The 16474-nt window shown below is 48.4% G+C and overlaps 1 long non-coding RNA gene across 2 annotated transcripts in view; it reads right to left on the reverse strand.

Moving 5' to 3' along the window:
* Positions 1-16474, reverse strand: part of LOC308459223 — a 207841-nt gene that overhangs the window by 134349 nt on the left and 57018 nt on the right. The window lies entirely within an intron of this gene.

The raw sequence follows: 16474 nt of genomic DNA on the forward strand, positions 1-16474 counted from the left end.
GGGGAAATCTTTTCTGGAGTTTTTGCAGAAAGCAAGCACAAAAAGTAAGCTCGGTTTCCGTAAGGGAGCCTGAAATCTTTTGCTTTTCCCGCTCCCAGTTCAGAATTACGTGCTGTTTCCAAAAGCAAACAAGCCCGGGTCGCTTTGTGGAGGAACAGCTCCGATGCGCCTCGCCTGGCTCCCGAGTCTCTTAATCATAAATACCTTCGTGCCTTCTCCTTCTCCATCTCCTCTCTTTACTTTGCAGAGCTTCCAAAATTAAAAAAAAAAAAAGGGGGGGGACCCCCGCCGCCGATTGAATGAAGCGTGGAAACGTGGAGCAGGCTGAAGGGTTTCCTTTTAAAAGGCGCCTGGCGGTCTTGCAGCTTTTTCCCCCTTTCCTTTTTCTGGCGGGGGTGGGCAGTAGAAAAGAAGGGGGGCAGAAATCCCTCCAGACCTTCTCTCTGCCCCGCGATCCACAGACCTGCAAGAACTCCGAACCGGTTCCTCCGGCGTCGCTCAGCAGCGCAATCGGCGACGAGGCGGAAAAAGGCTGTTAACGTGGAGAGAGAGATAGAAAAAGTGGTGGCTCTCGCGTTCCTGCTCGCTCCTCGCCTCGCCTGCCGCTGCTGCTGCTGTTGGCCGCTGGATCGACTTGCAGCCTCCTTTCTCGAAATGAACACGCTGACAGTCTGTTTACTTCCACATCCACAGAGAAGGGGAGGTGTGCATTTCTCTCTTTTTTGCGGAAAGCCGAGAGCCCGTTTCCATTAGGCGGCGGCGAGCAAAAGCGCACGGCGTCCGCGCCAGCCAGGGCGCATCTTTGCCCAAGGAAAAGCTCCGGAGGTCGCCAGAAACTCTTCAGAGGCCGCCGTGCGCTCCTTTTTTTCCTGCGGAGAAAGATCCCAGGCATTCAATTCAAGTGTCTCTCTCTCTCTCTCCACGCCCCTTCTGCTCCCCTCTGTTGGAACTGACCGGCTTCGTCCGCTCCCTCGAGCAACAGCGCTTGTCAAATTCTATTCAGCGGGATGCGTAAAATCCGCCAGACCCAAATCGATTTCTCCAACGCAGGCCGAGGGAAGCCCCGGTGTTGGGGAGGGGAAGGGACGGCAGGGGAGGGGACGGTCCCGATCCCGTGCAGGTTTACGCGGGAGTAAGCCCCGCGCTCATGTAAGCGTGCTTAGAGATTGCAGAGTCGTGCCAAGGAGTGCGTTACAGTCCTTTTCCGGCAGCCCAACATTACAAGAAAAAATTGCTAGTGTGGCTTCAGAAACTGAACCCGAGGGAAGTTATTCGCCGCCGCGCACCGTGCATGGACTTTTTGCGGGACGCATTGCGCTTAAAACGACCCGAGGCTGTGCGCTTTCACTCGGGAGTAAGTCTCGCCGGATCCGACGGGGTTTACTACGAGGTAAGCGTGCACAGGGTGTGTGCAGTTGGACATCTGTATTCCTACCTATGCATGCTTACTCGGGACTGCGGGGGGACGGGCTTCCTCGCAAGTAATTGCATCAGTGGAACCGGAGCGTTATAGCCCGGGTCTCATAGTGCGTTTACTCGGACGTAAGCGCCACTAAGTTCAGCAGGGGCTGGTTTCCAGCTTAACTGCAGGGCATACGAGCTGGCAACTTTAAGCGCATTTACTCGGAAGGAAGCCCCAGCGTTTGCAGTGGGACTTACTCCCAGAAAGTGAATGCATGGGATTTTGGCAATGATGCTTTGAAAACTCTCCGTTACCTTTTTTTTTGGGGGGGGGGGGGGACTTAGCATTTTTGAGAATGGGCGAGACACGATTGAACACCAGATGAGCTCTGCAGGAATCTCCACGGCTGGTATCTTCCTCAGAGTAGACCCATTGACATCAACGGCCACGGCTCACTGAATAGGCCCCTTCATTTTCAATGGGTCTACTCTAAGTTTTTTTTTTTAAAGCAGAGTTGGACGCCACCCTAAGTCCATCTTGAAAAAGCAAAATTATTATTGAGAGTTTAAATAGCTCCAGATCGGCTTGAATGGGGCGCCTTCAGCAGACTTTATGAAAAGGGTCTCTCTCCATCCCAGGCTCTCAGAGGGAAGACTTCCTGTAAAAGAGGGAGAGAGGACGGCTGCTAACACAACCTCCTTCTCTGAGGCTCTCAAGGAAGAGATGTGTGTGCGTAACCAGGAGCCAGCTATAAAAGCCCCCAGCCGGTGGAGATGGCCCCCATTGGCGGCCTGCGCCCACCACGTGACCCTCAGGCAGGCAACCGCAAGGCTGGAATGGCCACACCCCTCACCCACCCCCTCCCTTCCTCCTCCTCCTCCTCCTCCTCCTCCTCCTCCTCCTCCTCCTCCTCTAGGTGGGAGGGGAAGCGGTTGCTGATGCTGGAAGTTGCAGCTTTCGCCCGTCGCTCCAGAATCTCAGCAAACTGAAATCCTTGGATTGGCGTGGGGAGAAATATATTAAATTCCTGCATTGCAGGCGGTTGGATTGGACCAGGGCCGGATTTAAGTATAAGCTAAACATGGTACAGTGGTACCTCGGGTTACATACGCTTCAGGTTACAGACTCCACTAACCCAGAAATAGTACCTCGGGTTAAGAACTTTGCTTCAGGATGAGAACAGAAATTGTGTTCTGGCGGCGCAGCGGCAGCAGGAGACCCCACTAGCTAAAGTGGTGCTTCAGGTTAAGAACAGTTCCAGGTTAAGAACGGACCTCCGGAACGAATTAAGTACTTAACCCGAGGTACCACTGTATAGCTAAGGGCCCCACTCTCTTGGCCCCCCCCCCAAAAAAAAAATTAAAGGAAAACAACAACCTGGCTGTACATTTCCAAAATATGAGATAAAAAAATAAAAAATAAAACCTACATACAGTGGTATCTCTGGATACGAACGGGATCCGTTCCGGAGCCCCATTCATATCTAGAAGCAAATGTAACTAGAGACGGCACGACTGTGCATGCACATGTCGCGTTTTGCCGGTTCCGCGCATGCGTGTGACGTCATTTTGACCATCTGTGCATGCACAAGCGGCAAAACCTGGAAGTAACGCACTCCGTTACTTCCAGGTTGCCGCGGAGCGCAACCCGAAGCGCATTCAACCCAAAGTGCATTCAACCCGAGGTATGACTGTATTTTGTTATGTGCAAATGGCTTTAGATACCCGTTAGGTCCATAAATATCCATATAGCATATATTCAACACAAAAAACAGTGACAATTTGTTGTTGACAAAGGACAGCTGGACATAGAAAGGGCCCTATTACCTTCAGTAGCTTAGGGCCTCATCGAACCTCCCCAACGATGCAATTCCACAATTGTTTCATTTCTATTGAAGTTTAATTGCTGTCTGGTGTTACGTTTCCTCTTCTATGCTTTCAGCTTTTCGAACTCGTGAGTTGAGTTGGTGTACTATTTGTATCCCCTCCTGCTTTTTCCAACAACAAATGGGGAGCTCGAAGCAGCTTTCGGTCATCGCCGTGGCATTAAAAAGAAGCAGCAGCAAATATTGCAATGCTATAATATGAAGCATGATAGCAGATAAAGCAAACAGCAGCAACAAACTCATCAAAATAAGTGATGCGATGCCATAAAGTCATAGAAATTCAAAGTACTGCCAATAATTATTCCTTTTTAAAAATACCGCTTCCACTGCGCAGCAATCCCTCTTGCTATTCTGGCTTCTGGGATTCAGAATATTTTTTTCTTGTTTTCCTCCTCCAAAAACTAGGTACATCTTATGGTCTGGTGCGTCTTATAGAGCGGAAAATATGGTATATTTTTATTAAGTTTTACATAACAAGTTTAAATTCAAACATATTCACCTCCTCATTTAGGATTCTCTGAATCCCTTGACTGCCCCCTGCCCTTCCATGGTTACCATTATCAATCGTTCTTTTCATCTGCTTATATTCTCTAATTTGTAAAAAATAGTAATCCATTTGTCCATAGTTTTTCATGCATTACAAGCATTACTCAAATCCTGCCAAAGTTTTTAGTTGTTTGCAGTGTTCTCTTAAATACAGTGGTACCTCGGGTTACAGACGCTTCAGGTTAGAGACTCTGCTAACCCAGAAATAGTACCTCGGATTAAGAACTTTGCTTCAGGATGAGAACAGAAATCATGCTCTGGCAGCGCGGCAGCAGTGGGAGGCCCCATTAGCTAAAGTGGTGCTTCAGGTTAAGAACAGTTTCAGGTTAAGTACGGACCTCCGGAACGAATTAAGTACTTAACCCGAGGTACCACTGTACATTATTAATTTTCCCCATTCCTTCTTAAAATTCTTCTCTTCGTGCTTTCTGGTTTTCCCAGTCAGTTTTGCCATTTCGGCATAACCCATCATCTTCATCATCCATTCCTCTCTGGCTGAAATTTTGTCTTCTTTCCATTTCTGGGCCAGTAGTGTCCTCGCTGCTGTCGTCACATACATGAAAAGTCATTTCTGTTCCCTTGGAATCTCTGTAACCAAAAAGCCTCTGTTTTTTTCACAAATGTTATTTTAAACTTTTTTTTTCAGCTCATTGTATATCATTTCCCAGAATGCTTTAGTTATCTTGCACGTCCACCACATGTGGTAAAGGTAAAGGGACCCCTGACTATTAGGTCCAGTCGTGGCCGACTCTGGGGTTGTGGCGCTCATCTCGCTTTATTGGCCGAGGGAGCCGGCGTACAGCTTCCGGGTCATGTGGCCACCATGACTAAGCCTCTTCTGGTGAACCAGAGCAGCGCACGGAAACACCGTTTACCTTCCCACCTGAGTGGTACCTATTTATCTACTTGCACTTTGACGTGCTTTCGAACTGCTAGGTTGGCAGGAGCAGGGACCGAACAAAGGGAGCTCACCCCATCACGGGGCTTCAAACTGCCAACCTTCTGATTGGCAAATCCTAGGCTCTGTGGTTTAACTCACAGTGCCACCTGCGTCCACCACATATGGTAGAAGCCAATAATTATCCCTAATCACATGGAACCTTGCTCCAGAACACAATAAAAATGGATTAGAATGAGACTCCTAATCTCAGGGGGTTGGACTAGATGACTCTTGTCCAAATTCTATGATTCGGTTATTGTTTCTCAGCTCTGCAATGGCCGGAAGCTTGTACATGAATTATAGGCACACAGAACTCTACATTTAATAAACATCGGGGTGGGTGTGCAAGGGCACTGAGTCCGTAGCGGCTGGTGAGCTCAGACGTCTTGTTTTAATTTGTTCAAGCTGCCTAGTGGGAGAAAGGCAGGGTATAAAATTAATAAATATAAAACAACCTGAGATTTGTTTGTGTTGCAAAACAGGTTGGAAATTTTGGGGGGGCTGGATGGAAACCGCCAAAGAAGCTGGTCCCTCTAGCCTCGCCATCCTTTGGAACATTTGAAGAGTTCTGATAGACATTGCACTTTGGGTGAGAATGGGGATATATGTATATTTGAGGCATAAAAGGCACTCTGGTCAGTGACCAAAATAAATCGATTCATTCATTCAAGGCATAAAAACTCTCAACCAGAATGCAAAGGAAAGTGGGATCTACATCTATATGTGTGGGAATTTTCCTCCTCTTTTCCTTTAAAGCTAGCTTGCTTTGAAATCGATAGCAGGGTATTTATAAACCAACATTTTTTTTGCAGAGTCCTGAATTCATCGGACGGAGGGGGTGTTGGCTTGGCCTGAACGACCACAAACATGTCTATTTCAGGATGGGTCAACCTAAATAAATATGTACTTAAGAACCCAATGCTCCTTCAGATAAGAGACCTGGGATATAGATCTGTGTCCCAGCCTTCCAAACCACTTGCTCTCGAGTAGGCCCATTGATGCCAAGGCTTCAGGCACAGAACTAGCCATCCTCCACCAAGTGGGACAGCAGATTAGGTTTTGCTATCAGTGTGTGTGTGTTTGTGTGTGTGTAACGGACAAGGGGTGGTGCACAACAACAGGCCGGACAGCATAATGGACATATGAACATCAAGAAGAGCGTTGCAGGATCAGGCTGAAGAATCCCGTGTCCTGTTTCCCACCGACGCCAACCGGATGGTTCAGAATGGGGCTCCCCAGGTCCTTTTAGGGGTGAGGGCCTTTTCTGTGGTGGCTCCTCATTTGTGCAATACTCTCTGCAGAGAGACTCGCCTGGTCCCATCATTACATGTCTTTAGGCACTAGGCAAAATCCTTCTTTACCCAGCCATTAAACAATCTATGGCCTGTTAAATGTGTAGGGGAGGGACTTGTTATTTATTATTATTATTTTATTATTATGTTGTGTGTTACTATGTTGCGTAAATTACGTTCTTCATGTTGTACACCACCCTGGGATCCTTGGATAAAGGGCGGCATATACCGTATTTTTCGCTCTATAAGACGCACCAGACCACAAGACGCACCTCGTTTTTGGAGGAGGAAAACAAGAAAAAAAATATTCTGAATCTCAGAAGCCAGAACAGCAAGAGGGATCGCTGCGCAGTGAAAGCAGCAATCCCTCTTGCTGTTCTGGCTTCTGGGATAGCTGCACAGCCTGCATTCGCTCCATAAGATGCACACACATTCCCCCTTACTTTTTAGGAGGGAAAAAGTGAGTCTTATAGAGCAAAAAATACGGTAAATCAAATAAAATAAGAATAAATATTTGCGAATGTTGCCAAATAAACTCACATTTAGTGGGAATGGGCCAACCATGAGATAATTCGGGCATATAAATCACAAACGGCCTCCAAACTGAAGCAAAGTCAAAGAGGTCTACATCCCCCTGTTTACATAGTTGGGAGGGACCCTGAGGGTCATCCAGACCAACCCCCGCTTCGTTCATCTCGGCGCCAAAGCCCAATAGCCCCATATATACACATTGATTTCTAGACCCTCCAACTGTACAACTTGCAGGCTTGGGGGCACAGCAGGCACGAGAGAGCTATTTTAAAAGGGGAAAGAAGTAAAAAAAAAAATAGAACCGTATCCCCATATCCTGCTGAAAGCAATCAGTCCTTTATGGTAAATAGCGTTTTGAAAATTTTTCTTTTTCCAGTAGCAAACGAGCCGCGCACTCTCACTGGGGCCTTCGCTGCATCTGGGACGTGTTTACTCGTATATTTTTAGACAGTTAATGGCAAGGAACCTGAAGCGGCAGAAGGCCCCAAGGAGGGAGGCGTTGGGTGGAGGCCGAGGGAAGGGCGGGAAACAGGCAGAGATGCTCTGCGGTGGACCTGTGGCTCTGGGAATAGTTTTCTTCTGCACTGTCTCCCTTCTTGGAGACAAGAGACCTCCAGGATGATGGGGCCTCACATATGTTGAGCTTCTGCCTCCGTCTTCCACTTCCAAGTTGGAGGAAAAGGCTCTAAAATGCAAACCACGGGGAGGAAAGCTTTCCGAGGCGGCCGGCAGATTTGATTTTGATGACATGTTTCGGGCGTTGTCTGGGTCTTCGGACTTTGGCAACAGGGACTGCTGCAACCTGTTAGAGATCAGGAACGCGAATGTGCCCTTTTGCGTCTCCCCAAATCAGTCAGCTGATGAAGCCCTGGAGCAGAGGCTGCTGATGTATGTTAGAGATTTTGGGAGACTTCTTCTTCTTTGGCGATCACGCGTAGCCGAGTCAGGGAACGCGGGTGGTGCTGTGGGTTAAACCACAGAGCCTAGGACTTGCTGATCAGAAGGTCGGTGGTTTGAATCCCCATGACGGGGTGAGCTCCCGTTGCTCGGTCCCTGCTCCTGCCCACCTAACAGTTCGAAAGCACATCAAAGTGCAAGTAGATAAATAGGTACCGCTCTGGTGGGAAGGTAAACGGCGTTTCCGTGCGCTGCTCTGGTTCGCCAGAAGCGGCTTAGTCATGCTGGCCACATGACCCGGAAGCTGTATGCCGGCTCCCTCGGCCAGTAAAGTGAGATGAGCGCCGCAACCCCAGAGTCGGCCATGACTGGACCTAATAGTCAGGGGTCCCTTTACCTTTACCATAGCCGAGTAAGATTACCTTCTATGAATGTGGCCTTAACAGTGTGTTAAGTGGTAACTGTAGAAGCCAGTTCTGGATCCACACATCCTTCCACAGTGGGGACAAAGGATTCTGGGTGGGAGCTGATCACGGTGTGGATTTGCCAAGCGTGCCTTCCTCTTAGAACATTTCTCCCTTGCGTCCTGAGTTCGAGTGTCTTCAAAGCCCATGACACCTTTGGTAAAGGCTGTTCTCCAACTGGAGTGCTTTCCGGCTAGTGTTTCCCAATTGCCGGTGTTTATACTATGAAGAGGCATGGGTGGCGCTGTGGTGTAAACCACTGAGCCTCTTGGGCTTGCTGATCAGAAGGCCGGCGGTTCGAATCCCCGCGACAGGATGAGCTCCCATTGCTCTGTCCCAGTTCCTGCCAACCTAGCAGTTCAAAAGCACGCCAGTGCAAGTAGATAATTAGGTACCACTGTGGTGGGAAAGTAAACAGCATTTCTGTGTGCTCTGGTTACCGCTACAGTGTCCCGTTGTGCCAGAAGCAGTTTAGTCCTGCTGGCCACAATATCCGGAAAGCTGTCTGCGGACAAACGCCAGCTCCCTCGGCCTGAAAGCGATATGAGCGCCACAACCCCATAGCCGCCTTTGACTGGACTTAACTGTCCAGGGGTCCTTTACCTTTTTACCTTACACTACCTTTTTTTAGGTTTCCCTTTGACAGTCTTTAAACCTCTTTTGTTGACCACCAACATTACACTTTCCATTCTTAAGTTGTGAGTAGAGTACTGTAGTTGCTTTGGAAGACAATAATCAGGCATCCGAACAACATGATCAGTCCAATGAAGCTGATGTTGAAGAATCATTGCTTTGATGTGGGTGATCTTTGCTTCTTGTGGCTTAGGGCCCTCATATCTATGGGACCGCCTCTCCTGGTATGCCCTGCATAGGACCTTAAGGTCCATGAATAACCATAGTTTAGAGATCCCAGGTCCTTAGGAAGTCAGACTATCCTCCACCAGGGCCAGGGCCTTTTCAGTGATGGCTCCAACCTGGTGGAATGCTCTGTCCCATGAGACTACGGCCCTTCAGGATTTAACCTCCTTCCATCGGGCCTGTAAGACAGAGCTATTCCGCCTGGCCTTTAATTTGAATTCAGCCTGATTTTTTATTTCTCTTCATTCCCCTACCCCTCCCCTTTTATGAAGATCACCCGCTCTGAGACCCCACAGCTAATTCTCCCCTGGCCTCCTTGCTGGCCCAAGTAGGACTAATTCAGCCAGCTAGCCCTGGGGGCTATCTAATTGATTTTTGAATTTTATTGTTATTCATGTTGTTATTCTGTATTTTATGCTGCTTTTATAATTAAGTGTTTAAAGTGTTTTGAATTTGTTGTTAGCTGCCCTGAGCCCAGTTTTTGAACCAGGAAGAGCGGGGTATAAATAAAAATTTAATAATAATAATAATAATTCTTCCAGTACTCTGGCCTTAGTTTGCCTGTCTTCCCAAGTGATATGTAAAATTTTCCGGAAGGAATTTCATATTATTGTAGAGTTAGAAGGTGAGCCAAGGGTCATTGAGGGAAGAAGGCTCAGAGCCCGAGGAATGGTGGTGGGACAACGATGAGTGGTCACAGGGAGAAGAGGGAGAGGACTGGGAAGAGAAGGTGGTGGAAGCTGAAGGGGTAACAGGGCTTAGTGAGCTGGGAGAGTTGGCGGCAGAGACAAGTCCAGAAGCAGAAGGAGAGGAGGGAGGCAGAGATGAGTCAGGCTGGTGAAAAGTCACGGGTGTCTCCTCCTCCTCCTGCTGCAACAAGCTCTCCTTCTCTCGGTCTCCCAGAACCAGGAGAGGCATGAAAAGGGCAGAGAAGAGATTGGTTGCAAGCAGGCGCAGTCTCCGATTGCTTGGAATAAAACCCTAGAGAAGAGGCGACTTTGGCGGTTGCGGGGAGGTGAGGACGTTCAGTCTCAGCAACTGATTTCATGAGGAAGACCCACCAGGAAGGAATTGCTCTGCTCGTTAGGCCTGACTGTTAGGCCAAGTCTGTGGAGATTGTGTTTTTGCTAATTAAAAGCTAACTCCAACTTTCAACTGTGTGATTTCCTGGCCAGCTCTTTCTCTGACACTGTGGCCTTCCAGATCCCATTTGGAGCCTCCTGCACTTCAAAATTTAGCACTGCTGATTATTTGCGCTTAAGAACATGCCTGTAGACATGCAAAAATACCTGATTAATACTGTATTTTTTATTTTTTGGGGGGGCCCTTAGATGGAAGGCACGTGGGGTTCATAACTGGGCTGTCACCAAAGAAGCTCCAAATAAAGGAACATATTGTCAAATGGTAAGAAACTGTCTTGCGGCTGTCAGAATCCTCACCGTTCTTTGTCAGAAGACACCATCTGTGTACAGTAGTAAATCTAAGTTGCCCTGTGCAGTTGATGACACTTGTCACAAATAAATCAGCTTCGGAAACAAGGCACTGCTCCTTGAAAGGAGGAACAGCTGGTGACACGCCCCCCCCCGACAAATATTAGACGTAGCGGCAAGGATCCTAATTGCTAAAAACTGGAAAAAAGAAATTGTGCCAACAAAAAAGGAATGGCAAGACAAACTGTTAGAGTATATTGAAGTGGCTAGATTAACAGAGGCAAAAAATGTATTTTTCAACAAAGCACAACATTTCGGAAATCCCTCCCGGGATGTCAATTCTGCCTTTGAGATCCCGGTAAAGTCTGGGACAATCTGGGCATGTCAGGAGTGCATGCAGGAGCCAGGCCCTGTGACCAGTAGGGCTTCGCAGGACTAGGGCCTTCCTAAGTTTGTTCTGGAGAGGCAAGGTGCAGCCGCACAGGTGAGGCCAATTGGTAACTCACAGCACCTGGTGGCAAGAGCCAGAAGGGATATAAGGTTAGCATTTCCCTTTGGCTCTTTGCCACAGCAACACGCTTCCTGCCTTGGGCTTCTTGACTCCTTGCTTCCTGATCCTTGGACCCTTGGCCTCCTGACTCCTGACTCCTGGCTTCCGGACTCCCATTCCTGCTCCCACCTCGCCGTCTTGCCCCCGGTCCTGACGTCCTCAGCCGGGACTTCGACCACCCGTAAACCGGACCATGACAGGGCGTATGACAGCCCTAGTGTAAGGCAGTTTTCTATATTCCTAACCAACCTGTGTTGAGCCAAATTACTCACCTCTCACCATGCTTCTCTGCATAAGAGATACAGAGCAGACACCGAGGGAAGTCTAAAGTACAGCAGAAATGGCAGCCTGCCCATCCCAAATGAGGATGAATCTCTCCCCTTGGACGGATGCCATTTCCAGGCCAGTGTCCTCACTGGACTCATGAGTAAACGGAGGACTTGGCCGCATCAGCATCATCAACGGGCCAGCAACCAAAGGAAGATCCTGGGCTGATCTGAGGTCCAAGTCCAAGCAAAGGGAGTCTACGGCAAAGGGTCAGGCAAGAGGCAAGATCCAGACAAGTCCATGTCCAGGCTTGATAAAGGCAGGCACTCCAAGAGCAGGAAGAGCACAGAGTTGAGCCAATGTCCCGAACATCTGGCCTACCTGGCAGCAAGTTGGTATGCCCTGTCCAAAATCCAAAGCCCGAGGTCCAAGGTTCGAGAGACACAGGCCAGACTCAAGCCAAGTGGCCATGTCCAAAGTCCAGCAGTCAGGATACAGTCCAGAGTCAGCCCAAAGCTGAGATCTAGGAGCATCTCAGCCAAGGTCCCTCAACATGGGCAGTTGAGCAGACACAGCACCTCAGCTCTGTTTCCCTTTTGTGCTTTGCATGTTGCTTGCAGCAACTGGGCTGGATGGGTCTGGCACCCTCACCTGTCCTGAGCCCCCTTCTCCCAGAGCTAGTGAGCCCCACCTGGCCAACTAGAGAGCTAGGCTGTTGGCCATTTCCTGTCATCCTCCTAGAGGGTTCCTCCTGTGGGGTGTATCATCACTGAAGCAGTCAAACACAACATTTCCTAGTTACAGGTAGGTAGAAAAATTGATGCTTTTGAATTCTGGTGCTGGAGGAGACTCTTGAGAGTCCCATGGACTGCAAGAAAATCAAACCTCTCCATTCTGAAGGAAACCAGCCCTGAGTGCTCACTGGAAGGACAGATCGTGAAGCTGAGGCTCCAAGACTTGGGCCACCTCATGAGAAGAGAAGACTCCCTGGAAAAGACCCTGATGTTGGGGAAGATGGAGGGCACAAGGAGAAGGGGACGACAGAGGACGAGATGGTGGGACAGTGTTCTCGAAGCTACCAGCATGAGTTTGACGAAACTGCGGGAGGCAGTGGAAGACAGGAGTGCCTGGCGTGCTCTGGTCCAGGGGGTCACAAAGAGTCGGACGTGACTAAATGACAACAAAAGCCGTGTTGGTCTGCCATAGTCAAATCAAAACAATTTTTCCCCCTTCCAGTAGCACCTTAGAGACCAACTAAGTTTGTTCTTGGAATGAGCTTTCATGTGTACGCACACTTCTTCAGATACTAAGTGTGCATGCACACAAAAGCTTATAACAAGAACAAACTTAGTTGGTCTCTAAGGTGCTACTGGAAACAACATTTCCTGTTTTCCTACTTTTAAAGATTATTTCTTTAAAGTTATCTGAAGAAGCGTGCAAAGTGAAGCAAAGTTCTTAACCTGAAGCACTATTTCTGGGTTAGCAGAGTCTGCAACCTGAAGTGTATGTAACCTGAAGCGTATGTAACCTGAAGCGTATGTAACCCAAGGTACCACTGTATTCTTTTACCCTTTTACAAGTCCACCACATATAAAACATACCCTCAGCCTCATTTACTGCAGAGGAATCCTCACCTGTAGGCAGGCACTTCTCAAGATGGATCAGGTTTCATCTGGCGTTTAGGCTGCCCCCTTTGCCGTGGGGCCTGTTTTGCAAGGTGTTAAACGTGGGGCTGCCTCTGCAGACGGTTCAGGAACTTCAGCTGGCGCAGAATTTGGCAACCGGATTGCTCATCGGGGCAAGATAGTTTGAACATATTACGCCGATCCTGGCCTGACTGCGCTGGCAGATAACTCTGGGCCCGATTCAAAGTGCTGGTTTTGACCTATAAAGCCTTAAACAGCTCAGGACCACAATACCTCAAGGATTGCCTCTCCATGTATGCACCGACCCAGACCTGCAATAATCTTCTGAGGCCCTTCTTCATGTACCTCCTCCACGAGAGGTCTGGAGAGTGGCAACACGAGAGCGGGGCCTTCTCTGCAGTGGCTCCCCGTCTGTGGAATACTCTCCCCAGGGAGGCTGGTGAAAATGTGCAGAGAAGGGTGAAAAAGATGACAAAGGGCTTGGAAACGAAAGCCTTAGGAGGGAGTTGGTTATGTTTAGCCATCTTCACATATCTGAAGGGCTGTCCCACGGAAGATGGAGCAAGCTTGTTTTCTGCTGCTCTGGAAAATAGGACTCGAACCCATGGCTTCAAGTGACAAGAAATGAGGTTCCAACTAAACATTTAGAAGAACTTTCTGATGATAAGAGCTGTTCAGATGTGGAACAAACTAGCTCAAAAGATGGCGGACTCTCCTTCAGTGGAGGTTTTCAAGCAGAGGCTGGCTGGCCATCTGTTAGGGATTCTTTAGCTCTGCTTCTGGCATTGCGGGGGGGTCAGACTAGATGGCCCCTGGGGTGCCCTCCAGCTCTCAATTCTATGGTTCTTTGACTCCACTGGCTGAGACATGACATTTAGGGACCTATCTCATGTACACTTGAGAACCCCCACAGCATCACAGAATTAGAATGTGAATGTAGGGCTTTTGGGGGCAGGAACCCTCTTTTCCCATAGGCCACTCTGCAAAATGCCAGGTATATAATGTCAGCGCACTGTAATAAACAAAATCTGCCCTTCTTCCCTTATGGGGGACACAAGAGCCCTTATAGAGTCTTTTGTGGGTTCTCCATCGGTCGGAGAAAATAACAGAGGCCAACCAGAGAATTTTGAGAAGCAAAGCAGCTTGTAAGCCTGATCTTTATTGAGCTGCTGCAACAGGGTGCTCCCCTCACACGCAGGAAAGGAGGAGGACCCAGAACAAAGATGTACCTGCCCTTATATAGACATTTTTAATTCCCTGCCCTGGAGCTCCAGACCACCCCTCCATCCATCATCCATCCATCACAGAAGGGGTGTAGCCCAAGACCACGCCTCACAGACATCATACCCCACACCACAGAAAAAGCGGTCTACAACAGAAATTTGAATGTTGTTGTTCTTCCTGTCTGCCAGGTTATCTGATAATGCCTTATCTGTTTGCCTTTCCTGGTAGTCCGGCCATTCCTTTGAGATGGTGATTTCCCAATTCCTGCCCTCCCTCCTTGCAGAGAAAACATTTAGTCAGTTTGGGAGTCAAAATGGTTTCAGGGCGGTCTTCCTGTGCTGCTCCAGACATGTGGTCCACATATCTATGTACGTGCTTGGTTTGTACATTTATGAACATTTATTATAGATATATATAAGACTCTGGCTGGCAGCAGTCCTGAACACCCTTCAGAAACTGGGTTTTGCCCCTCAAGCCCTTCTAAGTCTGGGATTGGGCCAGGCAAAAGCTACGGTCAGGCAAAGAATCATAGACACCGAGAGACAACAGGACTGCTCAAGGTGCCCCGACTATAAAATTGGAGAAATCAAGAGATATATAGCAGCACCAGCAGCATATATCTTCTGGCTCGTATCCAAAAATGCTAGAAGGGACTTTACACTCGCCAGAAGCTCAGCTCTGCCTTTGCCGGTCCTGGAAGGAGCCTTTAAAAAAGTCCCATATGCTCAGAGACTTTGCGCCCATTCATTGAGGGAGATAGGAAGCCCAGAGCACTTGTTCTTTAGATGTCCCTTTTATGAAGAGGCACGTAGTCAGACCATTGATCCCCTGCTGGTGAGGCTCACAGACCTCCCGGAAAAGCAAAAATTTGACCTTTTCCTGTTAGGCAAAGATCATAAGACGACCCGGATGGTCGCCAGATTCTGTGTACAGATCGGTAGGCAAAAACCATCCCCCAACTCAAACTAGTTCATGAAGAAAACCCCCAAACTCGGTTCCATGGGTGACTCTGGGTCATACTTATGTTGTAGCTTATCTTAAAATTTTAAGTGCCTATATGCTTATCGCAATTATAAATTTTAAATTTATTGTTGTACATTGTTTTAATTGTTTGTTTCCTTTCTGGGGTTGTACCCCCAAGTGTGTTTTATAAGTTGGTCTCTGACCATAATAAATTATCTATCTATCTATCTATCTATCTATCTATCTATCTATCTATCTGACTTTAATTTTTTTTATTTCAGCACCTTCCTTTCTAGGCCAAAGAGCTCCGAGTTCTACGACCCTTCCATCGTTTCAGCTTCTCCGAACCATATGCCTCCTATACCTTGCAACCCCTTGTAAAGTAAAAGAAATCAATGATTAGAGCACCAGCGGCCGTTGGCAGGGGTAAATATTAATTGTGCGTTGCCCACTTCAAAGAAGCGCTTAGTCAGTTTCCGGGGTACCGTATCGTGGATGGGCTTTCATGCTACCTGAGTTGGAACTAACAGACTCGATTGCCTCCGCTGAGCCAATTTCCACTTCTCCAACTGTGCTTTTCTTTTCTTAAGAATTGGGTGGGGTGTGTGTGTCATTTTGTCTTATCTCCCTCTGCAGGAAAGCCTCCTGCTGCGTCTGAAGCAACACGGCAAGTGAAATCATTATACCTTTCAATTGCAGGTGCAGGTATCGTCGCCAGCCAGCTTCGCAAAGCCTTATCTCTGTCTCCTCTGCCTTCTTTCCACTGGGTTGGCAGAGGCCAAGAGAGGTGGGCAAACCATGCCAGCTTCAGGTGTTATCAGTTGGCCACGAATAAGATTCCAGGGAGCGGGGAAGGGGGTTCACAGTTCAGTTGCGATAAGACCTTTCGAAAGCGCGTCTCAAGTCACACTGGCTGGAAAGGAAGCTGCAGCAAAAGCTTATCCAGCCCTGTTTTAGTGGCTGCATTGGACAGGAGCCAAATCACACTGCCAGGTGAGTCACACGATATGCCAAGAGCTGGTTTTATCGTGTGCTGACCTTTAAATGAGCGTCTCCACCCCCATCGTTCAGCCCGGACACTGAGGTCCAGCGCCAAGGTTCCCTCCCTGTGAGAAGTGAGGTTGCAGGGAACCAGGCAGAGGGCCTTCTCGGTGGTGGCGCCCGCCCTGTGGAACGCCCTCCCAGCAGATGTCAAAGAAATAAATAACTACAGTGGTACCTCAGGTTACAGATGCTTCAGGTTACAGACGCTTCAGGTTACAGACTCTGCGAACCCAGAAATAGTACCTCGGGTTAAGAACTCTGCTTCAGGATGAGAAGAGAAATCGTGCAGCGGCAGCAGTGGGAGGCCCCATTAGCTAAAGTGGTACCTCAGGTTAAGAACAGTTTCAGGTTAAGAACGGACCTTCAGTACGAATTAAGTTCTTAACCCGAGGTACCACTGTATTTAGAAGACATCTGAAGGCAGCCCTGTTTAGGGAGGTTTTGAATGACTGATGTTTTAATGTGTTTTTATTCTTCTATTGGAAGCTGCCCAGAGTGGCTGGGGAAACCCAGCCAGATGGGTGAGGTAGAAATA

The sequence above is a fragment of the Podarcis pityusensis genome, assembly GCF_964106645.2.
Source record: "Podarcis pityusensis genome assembly, chromosome: 12".
Classification (NCBI taxonomy): domain Eukaryota; kingdom Metazoa; phylum Chordata; class Lepidosauria; order Squamata; family Lacertidae; genus Podarcis; species Podarcis pityusensis.